This window comes from Podarcis gaigeae (genome assembly GCF_964106915.1).
Source record: "Podarcis gaigeae genome assembly, chromosome: 14".
In the NCBI taxonomy this organism is placed as follows: Eukaryota; Metazoa; Chordata; class Lepidosauria; order Squamata; family Lacertidae; genus Podarcis; species Podarcis gaigeae.
This window is the reverse complement of record NC_139690.1, coordinates 1,155,167-1,179,233: the sequence shown is the minus strand read 5'-3', so window position 1 is coordinate 1,179,233 and position 24,067 is coordinate 1,155,167. Positions and strand designations below refer to the sequence as shown.

The following is a 24,067-nucleotide window of genomic DNA, read 5'->3' as shown; positions in this document are numbered from 1 at the left end:
TCATTGTTCCATCACCAACTCTGAGCCTTCTTCCCCTGCAGGTTCCCTAGGGGGCTCCCCAATTGGTGCCTCCTACCACTCTTCTGTGGGGACGCGGGTGGCGCTGTGGGTTAAAGCCTCAGCGCCTAGGACTTGCCGATCGAAAGGTCGGCGGTTCGAATCCCCGCGGCGGGGTGTGCTCCCGTTGCTCGGTCCCAGCGCCTGCCAACCTAGCAGTTCGAAAGCACCCCCGGGTGCAAGTAGATAAATAGGGACCGCTTTCTAGCGGGAAGGTAAACGGCGTTTCCGTGTGCAGCTCTGGCTCGCCAGAGCAGCGATGTCACGCTGGCCACGTGACCCGGAAGTGTCTTCGGACAGCGCTGGCCCCTGGCCTCTTGAGTGAGATGGGCGCACAACCCCAGAGTCTGGCAAGACTGGCCCGTACGGGCAGGGGTACCTTTACCTTTACCTTTTTACCACTCTTCTGTGCCCAGCCAGTCCATGACCCCTGGAGTGGCATTCTGATTGATTTAATTGGCTTTTGGCCAGACCAGAAAGAGAATTTTAAGGTCTGCTGTAAATACCTGAGGTAATATTGGGTTGAGGGCACTCCTGGGTCATCCAGTGCCAGCTTCAGTTTGCAGGGCCTTGGGGTGCCCTTTGGGCTCAGTGAGCACATGAGAGTGAATGCCAAACTGGTAGAGCTGGTGCACTGGTCAAGGTGCTCTTTGTGAGAAGGGAGAAGCCCTCCCAAACCTTTGCTGTGGGGCCACAGGATGAGCCTGGAAATCTGCCCAGTGAGGAGTTGGTCCTTTCTGTCTTAGGGAACTTCCCTGCACAGACTATATTTTGATTAGTTAATCAGGTTGATCTACAGTTTGCAAACCGTCCAAGTTGTCATATTTGAATAAACACAACCTTTCTCTGAGGATGGTTTCTAGAGTGTTATTTAATGATGTGCTTGCAAAATGCTTGTGTGAGACAATCCTTAGATTAAAGAGAATTGATGCTTCGGAAGCTGCTACAGCAGTTCCCACTGAGATGCATCAGGCACCTACAGGAGCATAAGAGCCTGAGAAGAGCCTGGCTGCTGGATCAGACCCATGGCCCATCGAGTCCAGCATCTTGTTCTCAGAGTGGCCAATCAAATGCTGGTGGGAAACCTGCAAGCAGGATTGGAGCGCAAGAGCTCTTCCCTGCCCCGTGATTCCCAGCAACTGGCATGCAGAAGCATTGCAGCCTCCAATTGTGAAGGCAGAGAACAGCCATCCTGGCTTGTAGCATCCAAAGCCCTCTCCTCCTCCATGAATTTGCCTAATCCTCTTTGAAAGCCATTCATTTTAGTGGCCATCACTACCTCCTGTGGGAGTGAGTTCCATAGTTCAACTACATTGCATGAAGAAGGACATCCTTTTATGTGTCCTGAATCTTCTAGTGGTTCCACCATATGGTTAAAGCATGCTTAATTCTGAGGGCTTCCCAAGCACTAGTTTTTAGCATTAGCCTTACTGGAAAGTTTGGCTATCTCTAATGTTGACTCTCTTAGGATCTTCCTGCCTGTGTGATATTGATTTTGTTCTGTAAAGTGCCTTGCAATGTTATAATAAGATGTTTTGATGTAATTGCCACTGCCCTTTTAAAAAGCTGGGGGGAAAAGCTACAGAATTTGGGCAACTTGAGTCCAGTTCTACTTGAAGGCAGTTTGGAACTTGCTGAGCAAACAATCTGAAGACGGATTGGGGAAAAGTGTAAAAGGATTCAAATGGTTCTTACATGCTTTTAGCCGGAAAACAAATTGAAATGTAAACACACACATTCATTGTAATACTGGTGGTACTCCTTGAGATTTCTGTTTGGGGATTCTGACTATTTTCCTCTCCCCCAGTGTAGCTTCTTAAGTAATTGCAGACAATTAGATTATGAATGCACTTTCATAGCCTTGGTTTTAGATTCCCTTGTGAGAGTGGGTATCTCTATCCAGATTTCTTTCTTTCTCTTTCTTTCTTTCTCTCTCTCTCTCTGTATATATGCACACAAACATAATGTTTCTGTATGTGGCAGGAAGTAAATAGTTCTGCACTGAATAATACAATAAATTAAGCATTGCAATTTATCAACTGTCATACCTAATTCTGAGTATAGTCACTGTGTACCTTTTAAAAATGCATATATTTAGACCTGAGTCCCCAGACTCTAAGAAAAATAGGAATAGAGGAGCTTTCTGAGGCTTTGTCGTTGGAGAATTCAAGTCTTACTATTATCATTGAGCAGTACATCTTGTTTCCTCTTCTCTCTAGCTTTGTTCTCATGGAGTGGGACTCTCTATCAGGCCCTCTATCATGGCAGCTCCTCACCAGTCCTTCAAGGACTTTTCTCTGGCAGCAACGTATCCCTGGAAAGTGATGATGCCTCTAGCTTGCTGGTGTGTGTGTAGGAGTAGAAACTGTTGGGTGTTTTTTGATATTAATGAGGTCAATGGTTCTACTCAGAGGTCTGTGCTTGTAATTATAACCTGCATGGCAGGACTGTGAGCTTTTGGCAATTCAGCACACCTGAGGTATCTTAACAATTTAACTAATTAGCAGGGGGAGTTTACCTACTGCACCAAATGCAGCGATGTGATAGGGTAATTGATTATTTGAAAACTGTATTTAAGTTGATCAATTGAGGAAAGGTGGTGAGAAGGGGTGTTTTCCAGCTGTTTGATTATTATTTAAAAATAAAGATAAGCAAAGATATTGCAGGCAAGTTTTTATTCCCTTGCCCCAGTCACTGCACAAACTCAGTTGGCGAAGAAGGTCCAACAGAAACATCTGGCTTTTGCACGGCTGAAATGCAGCCCAGCAGCCCACTCCTCCCCTCACTTTTGCCTCTGGCCCTTCCTGCTACTGGCTTGTGGCCCCTGGGAGCTTTCCCAAGAGAGAAGCGGTCCTCCCCCTGCTGTGAAGATGCTAATTCAGCCAACCAGCATTGTTCTGCCAAGGAATCTCTTGGAATTGAAAATCAGAAAACAATCTTATTAAGATGGAAAGCTGCATCAACAGATTTGCCAACTCAGGATCCAGATGGATGTTAGACTAACAGTAAACTGGGCTGGTCTTTTCTCTTCCACTTTAGTATTGTTCCAATTTCCTCGTACACCGAGGAAATGCTCATGCTAACAATATCATTAGCAAGCACTTTATGGAAGAAAAACTAGTCATCCTTGTTTATAACTAGCCTAGGAAATAGGACCATTTCCAAACATAAAGAGAAACCCAACTGTTGATTTGTAATCCTTAGAGTCTCTGACTCAGACAGCATCCATGTAACTTATTAGTTTTAGATTGCTCTTGGCTGGCAATTCAAGTTGATTGGCAACACTGAAAAAGTCAAATATGCATATGTGCCACTCTTCCATGGCAAAGCTCAACAACTTTGATTTCTTTCTTGAAAAAAAAGTCAAGAACTTTGGCTCCCCCCCCCCCCACAAAAAATCCTGGCAACACCCATGTGCCAAATACATATATGTGCCCCTCTTCCATACCAGAGTTCAAAAGGTGTGCATGTAGTTCTCTTGGTGAGCAGCCTGTTCTGGAAATAGGGTCTACTCCATTACACACACACAGACACACACACACACACACACACGTACACGTGTGGGGGGGGGGAGATCAGAGACATTCAGCATGCATCTGGTCATCTCCAGAAGGGTTCTAAACTTTCTCTCAGCAATTGAGTTTTCTTGTGGGGTGTGGCTAACACTCATGTGTGTAAGTCATCCCTTCCTCTTCCAGGAGGGTTTTCATGTGGCTTGATGTAAACTCACCTCCATTGTTACTGACTAAACGTCAGCCTTCAGGGAGTAGGATCCCCTCCCCTGGTGGCAGTATAGAATCATAGAATCATAGAGTTGGAAGAGACCACAAGGGCCATCGAGTCCAACCCCCTGCCAAGCAGGAAACACCATCAGAGCACTCCTGACATATGGTTGTCAAGCCTCTGCTTAAAGACCTCCAAAGAAGGAGACTCCACCACACTCCTTGGCAGCAAATTCCACTATCGAACAGCTCTTACTCCTAGATCCTTTTCACATGTACTGCTCTCAATCCAGGTGTCACCCATCTTGTATTTGTGCCTCTCATTTTCCCCCCCAAGTGCAATACTTTACATTTCTCCCTGTTAAAATTCATCTTGTTTGTTTTGGCCCAGATCTCTAATCTGTCAAGGTCGTTTTGAAGTGTGATCCTGTCCTCTGGGGTGTTAGCCACCCCTCCCAGTTTGGTGTCATCTGCAAATTTGATCAGGATGCCCTTGAGTCCACCATCCAAGTCGTTGATAAAGATGTTGAATAAGACCGGGCCCAAGACAGAACCCTGTGGCACCCCACTAGTCACTCTTCTCCAGGATGAAGAGGAACCATTGATGAGCACCCTTTGGGTTCGGTCACTCAGCCAGTTACAAATCCACTGAGGGGTAGCATAGTCAAGACCGCATTTTACCAGCTTCTTTACAAGAATATCATGGGGCACCTTGTCAAATGCCTTGCTGAAATCAAGGTAGGCTACATCCACTGCGTTCCCTTCATCTACCAGGCTTGTAATTCTGTCAAAAAATGAGATCAGGTTAGTGTGACATGACTTATTTTTCAGAAATCCACGCTGACTATTGGTGATCACAGCATTCCTTTCTAGGAGCCCGGCCTTGGCTGGGGAGGGCGGGGTATAAATAAAAAATTATTATTATTATTATTAGGTGCTCACAGACTGTTTGCTTAATGATCTGCTCCAGAATCTTCCCTGGTATTGATGTCAGACTGACTGGGCGGTAATTATTTGGGTCCTCTCTTTTCCCCTTTTTGAAAATAGGGACAACATTTGCCCTCCTCCAGTCTGCTGGGACTTCGCCTGTTCTCCAGGAATTCTCAAAGATGACTGCCAGTGGTTCTGAGATCACATCTGCCAGTTCTTTTAATACTCTTGGATGCAGTTCATCTGGCTCTGGAGACTTGAATACATCTAGACTAGCCAAGTATTCTTGCACTATCTCCTTAGTTATTCTGGGCTGTGTTTCCTCTGCTGAATCATTTGCTCCAAATTCTTCAGGTCGGGCATTGTTTTCTTTATCGGAGAAGACTGAGGCAAAGAAGGCATTGAGGAGTTCAGCCCTTTCTGTGTCCCCTGTTTGCATTTCACCTTCTCCTCTGAGTCACCCCACTGTTTATTTGTTCTTCCTTTTGCTACAAACATACCCATAAAAGCCTTTTTTGTTGCTTTTAACCTCTCTAGCAAGCCTGAGTTCATTCTGTGCTTTAGCTTTTCTGACTTTGTGTCTACACGTGCTGGCTATTTGTTTGAATTCCTCTTTGGTGGTTTCCCCCCTTTTCCAATTTTGTACACATCCTTTTTTAATCTTAACTCAGTTAAAAGTTCTTTAGATAGCCACCCTGGCTTCTTTAGGCACCTTCCATGTTTCTGTCTCATTGGTATTGCCTGAAGTTGTGCTTTTACTATCTCCCTCTTAACAAACTCCCAGCCATCATGAACTCCCTTTCCTTTTAGTTTTACTGTCCATGGGATCTCACCCAGCACTCCCCTAAGTTTTATGAAGTCGGCTTTCTTAAAGTCAAGAAATTGAGTCCTAGTATGCTTGGCTGCTCCTTTCCACTGTATAGTAAACTTCAGAAGAGCATGATCACTCGCGCCTAATGATCCTTCCACTTCTACCCCACTAACCAGGTCATCAACATTGGTTAGGACCAGATCTAAAATGGCTGTTCCTCTTGTTGCTTCTCCCACTTTCTGGACAATGAAATTGTCTGCAAGGCCAGTGAGGAATCTGTTTGACCTTATGCTCTTGGCTGAGTTTGACATCCAACAAATATCCGGGTAATTGAAGTCCCCCATTACAACTATCTCCCTTCCTTTTGCATGCTTGGCCATCTGTTCCAGGAAGGCATCATCTATGTCCTCCGTTTGGCTTGGGGATCTATAGTAAACTCCCACAATGAGGTCACTGTTACTCTTCTCTCCCTTAATTTTGACCCAAATGCTCTCACTTTGGCTTTGAGGTTCTAAATCTTGGATCTCTTCACAGGTATACACATCCCTGACATATAACGCCACTCCTCCTCCTTTCTTGTCTGGTCTGTTTCTCTGAAATAGATTGTATCCCTCCATTATTACATTCCAATCGTGGGACTTATCCCACCAGGTTTCAGTGATGCCTATTATGTCATATTTCGTTTGCTGTACCAAGAGCTCAAGCTCATCTTGTTTATTTCCCATTGTGCTGGTCCCGGGGGTAAGGTACCGTGGGCGTAAGCAGAGTCCACACGAAGAGGGGCGAGGTCCGAGGCGGAGAGCCGGGCGGGGAACAGGAACGCTGGAACAGGAGACCAAGCAGGGAACAGGAACACCGGATGATCAGGAACAGGAGGCCGAGCAGGGAACAGGAGCACCGGATGGTCAGGAACAGGAGGCCGAGCAGGGGTCAGGAACACAGGAAGGTCCGAAGCCAACAACGACGTTGCTCCCGCAACCTGGGACCGGGCTGACTAGGCTTTTATCCTCTTCTAAGGCCGGGGGCGGTCCCGGCCCCCAGGAGCCCCGCCTCCTCTGGCCTTAAGGCGAGCACTCCTCCTGGGAGCAACCAGTTCCCTTCGCCTCTCTGCCCTAAGCCTCTGCAGATCAGGAGAGGCCGAAGGGTTACTGGGCCCTGGAGGAGGCTCACCTGACGCCACTGAGTCCTCAAGCACCTCTGGGGCCAGAAGGGTTTCACCTGGGGCCAGCTCCTGGTGCTCTGCGACAGGTGCAGGCTCTTCAGCATCTAGGCCTTGCCCCAGTTCAGCCGGCCCTGGAGGCGGGGACTCCTGTGCAGGCTGGGATTCCTCTGGTTCATCCTCTGAATCGGAATCCCAGGCCATCACACCCATGCTTTGTGCATTAGTGTACAGACATTGAAGTCCATTAATCATTCCCCCGTGTCTCTTATTTAAGGATTTTTTCCTCCCACCACTAGGTCTGCGTGCTGTTTGCTCCATTTGGTCTATGACATTTGGATGATCATCTTCATCAATTGATAGACTCCTGCCTTCAGGAGCACTGCCTCCCTCCCCCACATTAGTCAGTTTAAAGCCCTCCTGGTGAGGTTTCTCAGATTTTTTGCAAAAACATTCTTCCCAACCATTGTGAGGTGCAGCCCATCGCTTGCCAGAAGTCCATCTTCAAGAAACTGCAGTCCGTGATCTAAGAATCCAAACCGTTCCTGTTTACACCATTTGTGAAGCCAGTTGTTCACTTCCACTATTTTTCCCTCTCTCCCTGGGCCACGTCATTCAACTGGGAGGACAGATGAGATGACAATTTGTGCATTTAATTGCTTCAATTTCCTTCCTAGAGCCTCATAATCTCTTTTGATCTTCTGGAGGCTATTGCTTGCAGTGTTATTGGTTCCCACATGAACCAAGAGGAAGGGGTATTTGTCAGTGGGTTTTTTGATTCCTTGCAGTCGTTCAGTTACATCTTGGATCTTAGCCCCGGGGAGACAGCACACTTCCCGAGACATCTTGTCAGGCCCACAGATCACTGCTTCTGTTCCCCTCAGTAGGGAATCCCCTCTCACCACTACACGCCTCCTCTTAGGTCTGGTGTGTCGAGCTTCTGTGAGCTGTCCACTCCAAGGTCGCCTGCACATTCCCTGAGGACTGACTTTGCTGCTCATCTTCATATACCTGATCGACTGTAATGAGGGAGAGATCCTCAAATGGAGTCTGCTCTTCGTCTTCCATGCTAGGGGAGAGGACCTCAAAGCGATTGTGTATTTCTAAACAATCAGAGCGAACCCTGGGCCTCCTACTTCTTTGAGTCACGTTTCTCCATATATCTGGCTCCTGTGTTGGTGAACTAGCCTCCTTCTCAGGGGAGTCCCCTGTCTCCTCCTTGGTGGAGACGGTGTGCTCTGTTGCTTCCAAGAAGAGCCCCAGCTCTCTAATTCTTTGGAGCGTAGCTACACATTCCTCCAGTTGCTGGACTTTGTCTTTTAAGAGGGCAATCAACATGCAATTGCTGCAGGTAAAGCTGCCTGCAACCTTTGGCAAGATGGCAAACATTGCGCAGGAACCGCAGGCGACTGCAGCTGTTCCCTCACCCTCCACCTTGAGAACGTGTCGTTGGGGGTGGCTACAGCGGTCCTCCATCATAAAAAGCGTGAAGACAGGACAAATAACTCCCCCCCAAAAAAACCTAGGTCTCTCCAAACAAACGTTTGAGACTAGCTCCCCTAAATCTAAAAGCTGCCCTGCAAACTCTGATAAGCTCACCCCACAGCTAATCACCTACCTCAACACCTACCCTCTGACCTTTGCACAGGGAGAACAGCTAATCAGCCACAAGAAACACACACACAATAAAACCCTTTGTGCTCCTTCTTCAGCTGCTGCCCTGCCCTGCAGTAAATAAGCAGATCAAATGAAAGGAACGTTCTTACCAGTTAGTTTCTTTAATAATTGCAGCGAGACAAAAAGGAATGCATTGTTGGTATGTATAAGCCACACTGGGCTTCTGAACCAACTTGGAAAATGCCAGGCAGCTGCATTCTCCCCCACAAGCAACCTTCGGGATGATTCATCACTCTTCTTTCCCGATGCGATTCTGCAACATATATCCGAGGATATAGGCACACAATCTGATAGCAGAGTCCAAGCAGAAACTAGGCATTTGAGGTGTGGAATCTAAGCTACTTTATTATATACAAGTGTTACAGAACAAAGGAACATGGATCTTCTCTCTTCCTTTTCTCTGAGAGAGAGCAGACTAAAAGCAATAGTACAACATAATGGAACAATGTACCGTAACTGAACTTCCATTCTCATGAGTCCAACAGTATGGAATGTCAAAACAAACATGTGATGAAAACAATCACACATCCAGCAATGGAGGAATGAAATCCCAACATGCATAGCTCCCTAGAAATGGTGTTGCTCCCAGTAAAGGTTCACCCCCTCCATCCATATTAATCTATACCACTCCTACATCAGTTAATCTGAACTTGTTGCCGCTGAGCTCTCTGTTCTATCACTCTCAAAGCCCATCTAGTCTTAGACGAAGGGGGGTCAGGAATACTGTCCAAGGACACTGAATCTGCCAGCTGTCTCTCTCCTGGTGTTTCCTCTTCTAGCTGTTCCTCACCCAGTATTTCCCAGCTTTTCCCCTCTGGACCATGCCTTTCTGCAAACCACTGTTTGAAATCAATACAGTCCTCCTGCCCTTGGGAAGGTTCAGGAAAAGGGGGGTGGGTTCCCATCATTCTTCCGCAATCCAGTCCCTGACACGAAAGTTATCCATTTCCTCTGAAACATGCTCACCATGCCTTTAAGGAACTCTACTCGGACACCTTTGCTAAAAATGGAGGCTCTAGTCAAACTATAGAGAATCTGCCTATGTGGGCACCAGTGACGGTGACAGAGATTAAGAACCTGGTAGCTTAGCTAAGACTGGGGAAGGTCCCAGGGGAAGACCTAATCCTGCCAGAGGCCATTAAAAACAATATGGACTTATAGGCCTCTATTCTGGCCTCACTCTTCACCTACATTGACACCCATGGCCGAGTCCCCAAGGACTGGGGGCTTGCAATCATTGCCCCAATATATAAAAAAGGGGGGGGGAAGGATGATCTTGCAAACTACAGACCGATTAGTCTCCTCAACGTAATTGGAAAACTTTGCACAAGACACCTTCAGTGGAAATTCCACGACTGGATGGAATAATGAAATATACTTGCAGAGAAGCAAGCTGGCTTTAGAGGAGGTCAGTCCACTACTGACCAGTCCTAGTACTCCATCATCTCATTGAGAAGTACTCCTCTCGTAACACAACCTCCCTTTATGCTGCTTTTATAGATTTCAAAGCAGCATTTGATTCCATACCCAGAGCTAAACTGTGGGGAAAACTGGAGGCCACCTCAATAGATCAACATCTGTTCCATTTAATTTGTATGTTACATGAAGGGACCTCACAAAGTAAGCTGTAACCCCCGGGGCCATCTCACCAATGCCGTTGAAACTGAGAAAGGTGTCAAGAAGGCTGCATACTGGCCCCACCCTGATTCAATTTCTACATCAACTCAATGGTAAGCCACCTCCATAGCACAAACTTTCACTCCCCAAAACTTGCTGGAAGACACATCTCTGTTCTGCTCTATGCAGACAATGCAGCAATACTTTCAAGAACACCTACTGGCCTCAAAAGAGCACCGAGACCACTAACACAGTGTTGCAAGGAGGACCAGCTAGAACTCAACTATCAGAAAACTAAAATCATGGCATTTACCAAAAGGCTTATGAGCCGCTCATGGAGCATAGATGGCCACAAGATTGAGCAGGTTTCCTGTTTCAAACACCTGGGGGTAGTGCTTCATTCTGCCAGCAGTAGGAAAGCCCATGGGGACTATGTTACTGAAATTGTTCAGAGAAGCTCATCTGCAATCCTTAATTTTTTTAAAAAAACAAGAGGTTGTCACTATATACCTGCAGCACTCAAACTATCTGAAGCCAAGCCAATAGCACAACTTCTCTACGGTGCCCAGTTGGGCCCCTTCTCCAATTTTGCACCACTAGAACTTGTACAATCCAAATTTCTAAGATCAGCCCTTCAAGTCCCAAAATGTATCTCTAATGCCACTCTGAGACTAGAGACAGGCTTCACAAAAGTGGAGGCTAGAGTGTGGGTGACCATACTCAACTACTGGCTCAAACTATCTTTATTTCCCCGTGGCCTTGCCCCACTAACTATGAGTGGTGATTTTCAATCCACATGGAAACAGGCAGTGGCAACTAAAATCTCATCCCTAGGTCTTCTACTCAGCATGGGATACAATCAGGCCAAAGCATTCAGGAAACAGCATGTAGCAGACACAGAGCACCAATTGGATCTAGCTAGGACCCCAACTTTTATTGCCAATGAATCCACCAGGTACTCTGCCTCCCCCATGGCATATCAAACTAAACTCAAAGTCCCTTCGCACCGGAGGACTTTTACCCTTGCACGAGGTCACGCCCTCCCCTCGGCTGTCATTGAAGGTTGATATAGGAAGATTGCTTTCTCAGAGAGACAATGCCTCTGTGACTCTGGACAATAGAGCATGTGCTTCTCCAGTGCCTGTATTATAGAGACATTTGTATCAGCCTCCTCTCCCCACTGCTCCATAAGGACCCAGGGCGCACAGGACAATTCTATACCTCCCTGCTGCTTTCAGATACCAACCCTGCTACAACATACCATGTTGCCAGTGCTCAAAATTTGTCGGATGATGACCTGTGCCACAAACTAGACTTAATGAACACTCACATCAGAGTGCTCTCTAAACTGATGGTTATAGTCTTTTATATACTAATCTTTTATGTTCTTCTATATCCGTTTAATGCTCCTAACCCTTCTTTTAGATTTAGTTTCTTTTTAGATTCTTATAGTCTTTTATATATACAGTACCTTCTGTTTTAAATACTTTTTAGCTTTCCAAAACATTTTACAGATTCTAAATGATTGTACCCAACCCTACTTATGCTGGTCTATGACCGTAATATTTGAAGATGATGGTGATGATGGTGATGATGCTCACCATGGTCATGTAATTTCTGAACATCTGTACTGTTTCACTTTTCTCCTTTAGAACGTATACAACACTGTCCCTTGAGAAAGCATCCAGAAAAATTAGTATGGACTTATTCTTCCCTAGGGAGGGAACATTAAGTGTACAGAAGGGTAGGCTACGTGTGTCACTCTGGTGCTTCACTGTTCAGTACACAGACGGGGGAAAGGCTAAACACTCTTCTCAGTGAAGCAACTTACACACTTGGTTGTGACTCGTGCATTTTGGTTTACGTTCCTGTTGCAAGCTTATTGCATTGCAGTTCCGCCATGGCTTTGATGTCTATGTGACCAAACTTTCTGTGTTTGAGGGAAGTCTGCTCCTTGCTTTTGGCACATGTGTGCCACGTTTGCAGTCTCGAGTTCTGAAAGATTATAGATACCATTAATCAAATATGCTTCAGCATACAATTTGCCACCTTTGGTTACTTGGCCTTTACCATTTCCAAAGTGTATATGAATACTTTTTCTGTCCAAGGTGGACACACTGGTCATGTTGCAATTCAATTGTGGGACATATAGGACCTGTTTCACCTGGTTCTCTTTCAACTGATGGCTAAGTTTGCAGTTTAGGTTCCTGAACCTATACCACATTTCTTTATGGTTTCACCATTTGCAATTTGAATACTGTCATCCACTGATGGGGTAATACTGACAACACCTCCAAAGAAATCTTCATCATAACTCATATGCAAAGAACATCCAGAATTACTGAAGCATTTGTTTGATTTTGCATCACAATTGTTTATATTTAGATTCTTCTCATGCAAAAGAAAATTGCTTTCTTGTTCGTTGTTGAGAGCCAATGTGGAGTAGTGGTTAAGAGAGGTAGACTCGTAATCTGGGGAACTGGGTTTGCGTCTCCACACCTTCACATGCAGCTGCTGGGTGACCTTGGGCTAGTCACACTTCCTTGAAGTCTCTCAGCCTCACTCACTTCACAGAGTGTTTGTTGTGGGGGAGGAAGGGAAAGGAGAATGTTAGCTGCTTTGAGACTCCTTCGGGTAGTGATAAAGCGGGATATCAAATCCAAACTCCTCTTCTTCTTGTTGTTCCCATTATTTTGATTTGGTGCTTAAATGAAAGGGATTTTGCCGGTTTGGGGGCTTCACAAAACTTGAATATGTGTCCCTCTTTGTTACTTCAGAAACAGCAACTCTTTTGGACGGAGCCTTGGTTCTCCTCTAAGATCACAACACATAGCTGGAATCACTGGGTTTTCCATTCCTGGCTGGAGAGATTTCTCTTCTCTCTGCACACTCCTCTCCCAGATGGCCAATTACATCCGTTAGGGTTAACTGTGGTTCACCATCCAAGAGAGTGGCAAATATCTCATATTTTTATCCTAGTGACCCCAAAAAGTAGCAAACTTTCAGTCCACCATCCAGTTTAAAATCTGCAAGTTCCAGCTTCTCAGTGATGGCTAGGAACTCTGTCATGTGGTTGTTAACAGTCTTTCTTGCGTTCAAACTTTAATTTAAACAAATCTCTCATCCAAGCACAATATGAAAGCTTGCTTGTCAATCCAAAAGCCTTTAGTAAATTTGTAATAATCTCAGTAGTGGTGTCACATATGTTAAGGTAAAGGTAAAGGTACCCCTGCCCGTACGGGCCAGTCTTGACAGACTCTAGGGTTGTGCGCTCATCTCACTCTAGAGGCCGGGAGCCAGCGCTGTCCACAGACACTTTCCGGGTCACGTGGCCAGCGTGACAAAGCTGCTCCGGCGAACCGGCACCAGAGCAGCGCACGGAACGCCATTTACCTTCCCGCTATAAAGTGGTACCTATTTATCTACTTGCACTTAGGGGTGCTTTCGAACTGCTAGGTGGGCAGGAGCTGGGACTGAAAGACAGGAGCTCACCCCCGCTGCGGGGATTCGAACCGCTGACCATGCGATCGGCAAGCCCTAGGCACTGAGGTTTTACCCACAGTGCCACCCGCGTCCCTTGTCACATATGTTAGTGTGAACCAATTGGGTGTCTGAAAGACTAACAAAATAATTGAGACTGCTAGGTCATTTTGCTATTCCCATCTCCTTAACGAGGCTGCAACTTCCCTGGGTTTTTCTTTGCCAAAGAAAAGAGTTTGCCAAAATTTAGAATCAGTAGATCAAGAGCTGAGAGTTAATTTTCATGGTGTAATTGAGATTGCATTATGGTGAGTTCTTTTATGGAACAAGTAGTCATAGGATGCTCTTTGATGTGGCTGGACTCCCAATTCCCATTAGCCGCAGACAGCATGCCCAGTGTTCACAACATAAAAATACAAAATGAGAACACAAAATGCATAATAAAATGAAAAACAAATAACCTCCCTACACACACACACACACACACACACACATATTTTTTAAAGGCCACGGAATGTCAATAAACCAAAGGCCTGGTTATAGAGAAATGTTTTTGCCTGCCATGTAAAGATATGTAAAGAAGCTGCCAGTGAGAGAGCATTCCACAGACGGGGAGTCACTGCAGAAAAGGCCCCGTTCTCATGTTGCCACCCTCTGGACCTTTCAATGAGGAGGCACACAAAGCATGGCCTCAGAAGATGCTTACAGGGTTCATATGCAAGGAGGCTGTCCTTGAGGTATTGCAGTCCTGAGACATTTAAAGCTTTATACATTAAAACCACCACTTGGAATTGGGCCCAGAAACTAATTGGTAGCCAGTGCAGTCAGACCAGGATCAGTGTAATATGCCCAAACTGGCTTGCCCCAATGAGCAATCTGGCTGCCAAATTCTGCACAAGCTGAATTTTCCAAACCATCTTCAGAGGCAGCCCTACGTATAGCATTCAGAGTGCAAGCATCCCATCCAGCATATCTGTACTTCCACAATGCCCTGATTCTGGATTTCCTTTGTTGAACATGTCTTTGGGGTAGATGGCTTACAAGGCGCTGTCCAGCTCCCTGAATCTGACCCCATCAGCAAACACAGGTCATTGTTGACCCACTCTTCCCTTCAAAGGCATGCAGAGAGAGAAGAAAGGAGGCTCCACTGTAAGCCAGAAGAACGTCTGAATGTGTTTGGCCCCAGGCAAGTTTGTATAGGATGTCATCCTTCAACCTTTGCAGCCCTAAAGTTCCATCAGCCCAAGTTCCTATTGCCAAGAGTCGGGGGTGGGAGCTATAGTCCAATAACTGCCTTGTAGTATGACAATACAATTCCTCTCGTGTTTTTTGCTCACTTTCAGCATACCATTGTGGATATAATCCTTCTGGATAAACAAAAAAATTCCCAAGAAGGATTGTATTGACTGCTTTTTATGCACTTAACTCCCATGTGGGTTTTTGAAGGGGGGAAAGCTGTATATTCAGCCCCAAACTAGACAGCAGATCCCGTTTTGTTCAGTTGCAGAAGGAAGGAAGGAAGGAAGGAAGGAAGGAAGGAAGGAAGGAAGGAAGGAAGGAAGGAATATGCCTACTTGGACAAGGTAGAAGTTACCCCCATCACTCTGCTTGGGCAACTTCTTGGCATGCAGAAGGTGACAGACCTGGTTACTGGCCTCTGCAGGTAAGGCTTAGAGAGTCCCCTGGTCTGCAACCCTGCAGAGCCACTGCCTGCCATTGTGTGCAGTAATGAGCTAGGCAGGCCACTGGCAGGGCTGGCTCCTATGACCGTTGGTCTCACTCACTATAAGGCAGCTCCCAAAGTTTCTAAGGGTGTTTTGCAATGTAGTCTTTAAAAGGCCGAAAAGGAAAATTTGTCCTTGGCATGACTACAGCCTTTCAGATACTTTCATCTGAAACTGTGTGATTGGAGTTGAATTATATCATATTTCCTATTGTATATGTGTCTGGAGAGGGAGGGAGGGAGGGAAGGAGGGAGGGGCACATAAACACAGTTTGGGGAAAGAAAAATACCTGAATCAGGAGGAAGATTGAGCCAGCCCCTAGAGACACACAGGTGCTTTCATCATCTGCATCCCACAATGTTGAAGATTATTATGCCGTAGCTGTGAGATATACTTCTAATATTTCCATTTGTGATCCTGCAAACCAAAACTACAAGACCCTCAACAAGCAGCAGGAGGTGAAGGAAGAATCCAGGGTTCAGTGCTGCCCCCTAGTGTGACATTTGGTGTTCACCTGGTTCTTTCCGGCTTTGCATCTACTGTATTGTTATTTACCAGTTGTTCATCCAAGCCGAACATCCACAGGCTGAACACCATATTTAGACTGAAAGTCAGTTTTTAAAAAACCCAACAACAGTGGAGTTCAGCTTACAGAAAATAAAGACAGCTGTGCTGCTCTTTTTGAATGATGCTTCCGCTTCCAGCTGGCAGACCTGCAAGCAGAGCTGAAGGTCGTTTTTCAGCCCAAGGGTCACATATCCCTGGCACAACATTTTGGGGGTGACATTCCAGTGGAGCCACAGACAAATGACTGTGACTCTTTCCTTTTTACATATAGCCATTTCCCACTCCTGCTTTCCAAGACTGGGGCAAGAAGCCGCCTGCTGACGGTGCCAACTGTAGCAACTTAGACCATCAACATTTTAACTGGGGATCTTCAGAAGGCAAGAAATACTAGAGACAATGTAGGCACAGACTCAGCAGGCACAGGCAACAGAGAATGAAGGTAGCTCAAGATCTGCCTCCTAGACTCTCCCCCTTGCCGTGTCACAAAGCACTGCCAGCCTCCTCTGTCAAGCAGGGCTCAAGGGCTCAGTGTGATACTTTTAATTAGTCTAGAAGCAAGAGATAATTCAAGCATTTGGAGGTGCATCAACTTCCATGCTTTTCCAATGTAACATTGTCAGGTAAAAAAGTAAAGGTAAAGGTACCCCTGCCCGTACGGGCCAGTCTTGACAGACTCTGGGGTTGTGCGCCCATCTCACTCAAGAGGCCAGGGGCCAGCGCTGTCCGGAGACACTTCCGGGTCACGTGGCCAGCGTGACATCGCTGCTCTGGCGAGCCAGAGCCGCACACGGAAACGCCGTTTACCTTCCCGCTGGTAAGCGGTCCCTATTTATCTACTTGCACCCGGAGGTGCTTTCGAACTGCTTGGTTGGCAGGCGCTGGGACCGAGCAGCGGGAGCGCACCCCGCCGCAGGGATTCGAACCGCCGACCTTTCGATCGGCAAGTCCTAGGCGCTGAGGCTTTAACCCACAGCGCCACCTGCGTCCCCAGGTATCATTGTCAGGTACCTGTAGTTATATTTTCTTCCGCTGATTAGATTAGCATTCTGCTAGCAAAGCCCTGGGGGCCTCAGAACAGCCTGGTCTTCCTCTGAGTTGACCAGAAGCACGTCCATTTCTCTCTTTTTTATATAATAATTTTTATTAAGTTTTCCATTTTAACAATCCAATTAAATCACATTAAATATTCCAAATTATACAAATATATATCATAAAGTCCAAATATTTTGCCAAATTATACATTTTTGTTGGGGCTTCCCATGCTTCAAGTTCAGTGGGGTCCAATCATCTTATGTTTCTACTGCCTTGAGTTTCCAAAAGTTCCTTCTTTGAGTCCTCCTGTTGTTATCCTTCTTTAGAAGCACATCCATTTCTCAGCATAACTTCCCTTACAAGCAGGGATGGTAAACCTGTCCATTTCGTTTCTTTCTCAGTTTCCCCTTTTGCCAAACTGAAGTTCCATTTTCCACATTGTCACATCAGTTTACAATTTCTTTTTCTTTAAAAAAAACATCATGAAAATTCATCAGCATCTTAGTGTGATGCTCTCCTAATATACACATTTTTCTATGCGATCTTGTCTAATATATTTCCTTAATGTAACACATTTTTGTCTGTGATTTTCCATAGTACATGCATTCTATGCACATTTTACGCCAGTATGTGTCCCTCCCTTTTTAGACATTACTTGGTTGAATAACCTTTGGTTCCATCCTTTTTTTTTCCTGTTCTCGGGGCCAAAGCAGGAGAGGGCTATGGATGGCTGCTGACCTCAGTGGCTGCCTCTGCTCTTGTGCTCAGGCCTGCCTTGCCAGTTTCCCTTGGGCGCATCTGGTTGGCCACTGAGGGAACAGGATGCTGGATTAGATGGGCCATTGGCCTGATCCAGCTAAAGGCTCTTCTTAGGTTCTCATGCACTCAGACACCGGACAACAATCCTGGGAGTAGAAGTGAGGGAGAAATTCAATTCCCTTTGCATTTAAAGTTGAGCCCAGCTAATTCACACTTTCTGAAACAATGTAAGAATCAACATACTGCCATCCTCTGAAATTCACACTTCCTTGAATTTTGTTGTTCGGCTCTCCAAGCCAGCAGCCTCAGGTTTCATGTCCTCCTGTCCCTTGAACCAGACTCTGGAGCTCTGCAGGATACAAAATGTAAGGCTCATGCTGCTTAAAAGCCTTGCCAATCTAAGTTCAATAGCCATTAAAACTGAAAGATAACAAAATGCATTAAAGAGAATTAATCTACTGCAGCCAGCAGGGATAGTGATCCATATAAGTACTTTAATTTTTAAACAACAACAAAAAAGTGTTCATGGCCAGCCTATAATTCATGAATCAATGATGTTTTATTGATTATTCTGCATTTGCAATTCTTTAATTTGGAAGTGGATTGTCTGTGGCTCTTTTGCTCCAGATTCCAATGCATTTGGTTTTGAGGAGCCCATTCTATTCAGTCAATTAATCTCACTGCACATGCTGTAGCCAAAATGATGCACTTTCCAGTCCCACTGATTTAAATAGAAACATTGTTGTTCTGATATCTGGCAATATCTGAGCAGTGGAAGCCTTTTGGGGGAAACGAGAGGAAGGGCAAGAAGTCACTTTGAGCACTTGCAGGGCATATCCTGCCCATCAGTGGGTGGTGTCAGCTCACCTTGCTTAGATGTAGCTCTCTTCACTTCCAGCTGACACCCCACCTAGGGCACGGTATCAGATTAAAGGGAAGTGCATCTTCTTTTTTAAAATAATTTTTATTAACTGGCCAATCACATCAAATTAAATCACATCACATAAATCCAAATTACAAAGCCAAATTTTTAAATTTTGTTGGGGGGACCCATACTTCAAGATCCAAAGGGGGATTCAAATCATCTTATTATTGTGTTAATGTCCAAATCAGTCCCAATCAGTCCAAACAGAATTCATAGTTCTATCCAGTCTTATCTTGGTGTTTCCACATCATATCTTGTTCATATAATTTCTCTTTTTCCTTTACGATCTCTTCTGTTAGTCTCCTTAAGCCGATAAGCAAATATAATAATCCTGTGTGAATTTCCCGTTCTTCCAATCTAAGTCCAGATGGTTTCCATATATCATCTCCTTCGTAGATAACATCGCTCTTTCCATCCTAAATTAGGCAGTTGTCACTCTTAAGTCCCACTGAGGAGTTAATCCACGATATGTAAACAGCTCTGTTTCTCTCTTTCTCCTCCCAGACTCAAGAGCTCCGACAGTGCCTCCCAAAATGGTGACGGCATTTTTAACTGCGTCATTCCAAAACTCTTAACTTTCCAGCTTCGGGAAGTGCATCTTCATGCAGTGCATAGTTAAACTATGGAACTCCCTCCTGCAGGAGGCTGTGGTGGGTACCAAGCTAGACAACTTTAAAAGAGGACTAGACAAATTCATGGAGGATAAGACTATGGATGCTAACTAGCCACACTGGCTATGTTCAAATGGTGGAGGCAGCAATGCTTCTGAACACTAAGTTGCTGGAAACCACAGGAAGGGAACCTTCTCTTATGCTTGGGTCTTGTTTGCTGGCACGCAGCTGGTTGACCACTGGTTGGTCACTGGGGTGGTGCCCTGGTTGTATAAAACCCTCCCCTTGGAGATACTGTTGGTGTGAAAGGTACATTCCATAGGAGCCAACTTCAGGGGGCCCTGGGTATATGGGCACACACAATAATATAATTGTGGGAGCTGGGCACCCACAAAGTCAATGAGGAAAGCCAGAGAGATGCAGCCAGCCAGCCAGCCTCTGTGGTGCTGCCTCCAAGAGAGAAGCAGTTCAGCTCCACCCTCCACAGCCAGAAAAGGGTGCCTCACTGCAGAAGGAGGAGGAAGAGGAGCCCCCTCCCAAAATGCGATGCAACATTGCACGCTGTGTGTGTGACATCATACACACTACATGCAGGTGGTGGCACCCACAATCCTGAGAGTGAGATGATGCCCCTGGTACTTTCTTTAACTCATGGAAACATTGATGCACATTGAATCACAATTTTCAGGTCTGAAAATACATATTCATCAGAAAGCATCTGAATGACCACTGCTGGAGACAAAGTGTGTTAAAAGCATCTAGTGAGGTTATTTTTTTTGGCTCCTATGGATGGTTTTGAATAGATTCCTTGAATTAATGATGCACGCTGGATCAGAGCTTTAGGATCTAAAAACCATGGATACATTTTTCTTTAAGATGCGATGGTTACAGAGCAATCTCATACTTGGCACCCCTGAGTGCCTGCGTTTGATGCCGTCTGTGTCAGCTGTGGCTTCAGGGTGTCAGGAAGAAAGGGAGCAGCCAGCAGGTTTCCTCTCTCTTGTAAGAGGACAGGAAACACTTACAGCATGCATCAGACCAACTTGAAATATCAAGGAGGTTTGATTTCGTTTCTTTTTCTTTAAATTAACAGTTCCGTCTTGCTTTGGGGAGGGGTGGATAGCAGCTGCCTGTGAAGCAGAAGCGCCCCTTGCCATGGATGTTGATGTGTCTGACTCATTGGCAGTGAACTGTATGCAAGCTCTGAGAGTTCTTGGTTCCTCAGAAATGGCGGCATTGTAAGGCCAAAGAGGCTTTGAACAAATTGGCTGCAAGGTGCAAGAAGATATTATTTCCAAGCTGCTTTGTACTTGGTCAAACGATTTATCTATGTCAGGCATGGGGAACATTTGGCTGGTGGGAGTTGTAGTTCAGCAACATCCAGAAGGCCTCTGCAGCCTCGGCTTCTCTGCTCTGACTGCGAGTGGCATCTCCTACCTGCTTCTATTTAATTGGAGATGTCAGGGGTTGAGCCATGGACCTTCTGCATTGTCCTGCTTTTACAACTGCAAATATATCAGACGCAGGTCAGCAAGCAAGAAACAAGATTTTCTCAGAGAAGCTAACTCTTTATTCAAAGAAACGGCATACAACTCAGCAATACATCCCAGCAAGTTTTGCCCCAGTAGAGCAGTTGCCAGGACTGAGGTTCCCCACCTTCACCCACCTCCAAGCCTCCTACTTTGCCAGAAGTTTCCCAAGCAGTCTCAAACTGCAACGGGGCATCTCCAATCTCTGTTCCACTCTGTGCATCACTCTGTGTGTCCTTGGAGACAAGTGGGGAGGGGAGCTTGTCACAGTAGGACAATCTGTATTCTTCTGCAGCCTTTGCCCCACCCCCACCTCTGCTTCAGCCTCTGAGTCAGAACTGCTCTCTGTCACAGGCTCTCCTTGCTCACCAAATCCTGTTGCCCCTTCAGCCTCCAACAACTCCTTCCACTCTTCTCCCTCTGCCCTCTCCCTGGTGTCCCACCACCAGTCCCTTGGCTCTGAGCCTTCCTTCTCTGGGCATGAGGGAGAGATTTGATTCAGTTCACATTTAAAGGCGGAATTGCATACAAACACTTGCATATTATGAGGGGTAGCTCAGTTGGTAGAGCATGAAACTCTAAATCTCAGGGTCATAGGTTTAATCCCCACATTGGGCAAAAGATTCTGGCATTGCAGGGGGTTGGGCTAGATGACCCTTGTGGCCCTTTCCAACTCTATAATTCTTTGGTTCCATGAGCCTGTACTTCTATTAATTTTTCAGTGCAATTCTCCAACCCAACAATATGTTCAAAGATGCATATATAAGGGAGAAATATGTATATTTGAATCGAAACAGACAAGAGTGTCTTATATTAGGAGAATTTCTTGCCTTAAAAATGTGTATCTTAGGCACAACTAGATACAAAAATGTGCATATTTTAATTGTGTACGAAACGGCTGGCAAATTGTCATGAGGATTTTTAAAAAGAAAAATACAATGATGTGCAAATAAGGCAAATGGAAAAATGTGAAACAGAAAGAAACTGAAGTTGACAGATTTCTTAGCTATGTCAACCAGTCAAAGGTTTGCTTTATATATTTATTTCCATTGCATTTCATATCTTGCCTTTCTCTTGAGGAGCTCAGAGAAGTGCACGTGGTTCTCCCCCTGCCCTCCCAGCTCCGCAGGAGAGCACTTGCTTTGCCCACACCAAGTCCTGGGTTCCATCCCCAAGGACATCTCCAGGTAGGGCTAGGAGGCTTCCCTGTCTGAAGTCTTGGAGAACGGCTGCCAGCCAGTGTTGTCAATACTGAGCCATGTGGACCAGTGGCCTGAGCCATACAAAGCAGCGTTCTGTGTCCTCATGTCAGCGACTGGCACAGCATCACTCCATGGGCTTCATAGCCGAGTGGGGATTGAACTGTGGTCCACCAGCTCCTTGTTTGACACATACAGCACACTGGCCTTTTAACTTTCCTCACTTTGCTTAAGACTGCATGGCGCATTCCCTGACCGCTACTCTTCTGCACGGGCGATTTTTAGGCAGAGTTTGAGTGGCCATCTCTCATGGATGCTTTAGTTGAGATTCCTGCATTTCAGGGAGTTGGACTAGATGACCCTCGGGGTCCCTTCCAACTCTACGATTCTGTGATTCTATGATAATCCAAGAGCCCCATTGCACCAACACCTGGCAGAGTTTAAAGGTTGCTCTAAAAGGGAAGCCAAGAAAAAAGCATGTATAAGAAGTTATATTTAATAACTAAAAGGGAAGCCAACACAACAGCTGCCTTAGTGAAAGCTGTAGCAGCTGATTCTCATTGTTGGTAATGTACAGTGGTACCTCAGGTACGCTTCAGGTTACAGACTCCGCTAACCAAGAAATAGTGCTTCAGGTTAAGAACTTTGCTTCAGGATAAGAACAGAAATCGTGCTCTGGCGGCGCAGCGGCAGCAGGAGGCCCTATTAGCTAAAGTGGTGCTTCAGGTCAAGATCAATTTCAGGTTAAGTACAGACCTCTGGAACGAATAAAGTACTTAACCTGAGGTACCACTGTACTTGCATTTTGCAACATGCAACAATGTTCCGCAAGAAGAATGCCACTAAGTGACTTACGGGAGCTTTACATTGGATACAGCCTTTACATTTTTAAAATGTACTTATTGTCAAAGCCACCTAAGGGGCACTTGACCTTGATGAAAGAGGCCTGGCCTGCTCTAGCTGGGGCAGCAGTGGCTAAGAAACAGAGTTGCAGGCCAAGAAGTTATCCATTCAAATCCTGCCTCTTCCATTAACTCACCTCTTGATCTTATGCAAGCTGAAGACTCTCAGCCCCAGCCCCACCCCACCCGCAATGAGGAGGCTGTAATACTCTGCTGAAAGAATTAGTAGTAGCAGCAGCCGTGGTAGTATTTTCTTTATTTTATTTATGAATCATTTCCAATGAAGCATCTTGAAATGATTTCACAATACAATAAAAATATCCATAACACAATTGCATATATAAATGCACACACAAATCCATTATGCAGTAGATACACTACTATAAGATAATGTATGTGAAACATTGAGTATTCAGAGTTATATAAATGTGGAATATTATTACAGTGGTATCTCGTTCTGGAGGTCTGTTCTTAACCTGAAACTGTTCTTAACCTGAAGCACCACTTTAGCTAATGGGGCCTCCTGCTGCTGCCGTGCCGCCAGAGCACAATTTCTGTTCTCATCCTGAAGCAAAGTTTTTAACCTGAGGTACTATTTCTGGGTTAGCGGAGTCTGTAACCTGAAGCCTTTGTCACCTGAAGCATCTGTAACCCAAGGTACCACTGTACTCTTAACACATTCACAGCACAATCCTATGCATATTTATTGAGAAGTAAGCCAAGGGGACTTACTCCCAGGTAAGCTTGAAGAGCCCCTCTTACCTAACCCCACTTAACTGGAATTAAGTGCCACTGAATTACCATAATACTTCTGAGCAGACAGAAGGGTTGCAATGTCAGTAAAGGCAACCGCATGGTTAGACAGAAGGAACTGCTCACTCTCAAGCAGAGGAACGCAGGATTACTTGCAGACCTGAGGCAGTGCACTGACTGGTAAAAATGCACAGGATCGGTCTGCGGGGAGGTGATTAAACACTTTTACAAAGCTTCCCCAATGCCAGATTCCAATGTTTGGCATCCAGTTGACCTCTAAGCCAGGTGCATTTCACTTCAAAATGACAAGAAGGATTTTCAGGGGAGACGCGGTGAGCAAGGCGGGTGCTTAGTCCTGCCCCTCCTGGCCACTGTTGCCCTGAAGCCCCAGCGGGAGGAGGAGCACACCTCAGGAATATTGCAAGGGCAGCAGGAGGGAAATGGTCCAATAGCCCTTGGCAGGGGAGAGGATGTGCAGAAATCAGAATATTATTCCCATGGGAAAGGAAAGGAAAGCTTAGCTTTCTAGCAAGAGTGAGGGTGACATCTAGTGGTCCAGAAATAAAATCCACCTCGCCATCTCCAGGGAGCCTTTTGGATAGTTGCTTTGAAG

At 45.7% G+C, this 24,067-nt stretch overlaps 2 long non-coding RNA genes across 2 annotated transcripts in view; both read right to left on the bottom strand.

Annotated features, from left to right (window-relative positions):
• Positions 1-8,347, bottom strand: part of LOC310831578 — a 537,457-nt gene extending 529,110 nt beyond the window's left edge. Inside the window, exon 1 of the long non-coding RNA XR_014557912.1 lies at positions 8,304-8,347. This is a non-coding gene — a long non-coding RNA (uncharacterized lncRNA). The remainder of the gene's footprint in view (positions 1-8,303) is intronic.
• A 3,465-nt stretch (positions 8,348-11,812) lies between these two features.
• LOC310830922 lies at positions 11,813-15,609 on the bottom strand. Its single transcript, XR_014557698.1, has 2 exons — positions 15,467-15,609; positions 11,813-11,968 (listed from the first exon to the last, which is right to left on the bottom strand). It is a non-coding gene; the product is annotated as an uncharacterized lncRNA (long non-coding RNA).
• Positions 15,610-24,067: the final 8,458 nt, after the last annotated feature.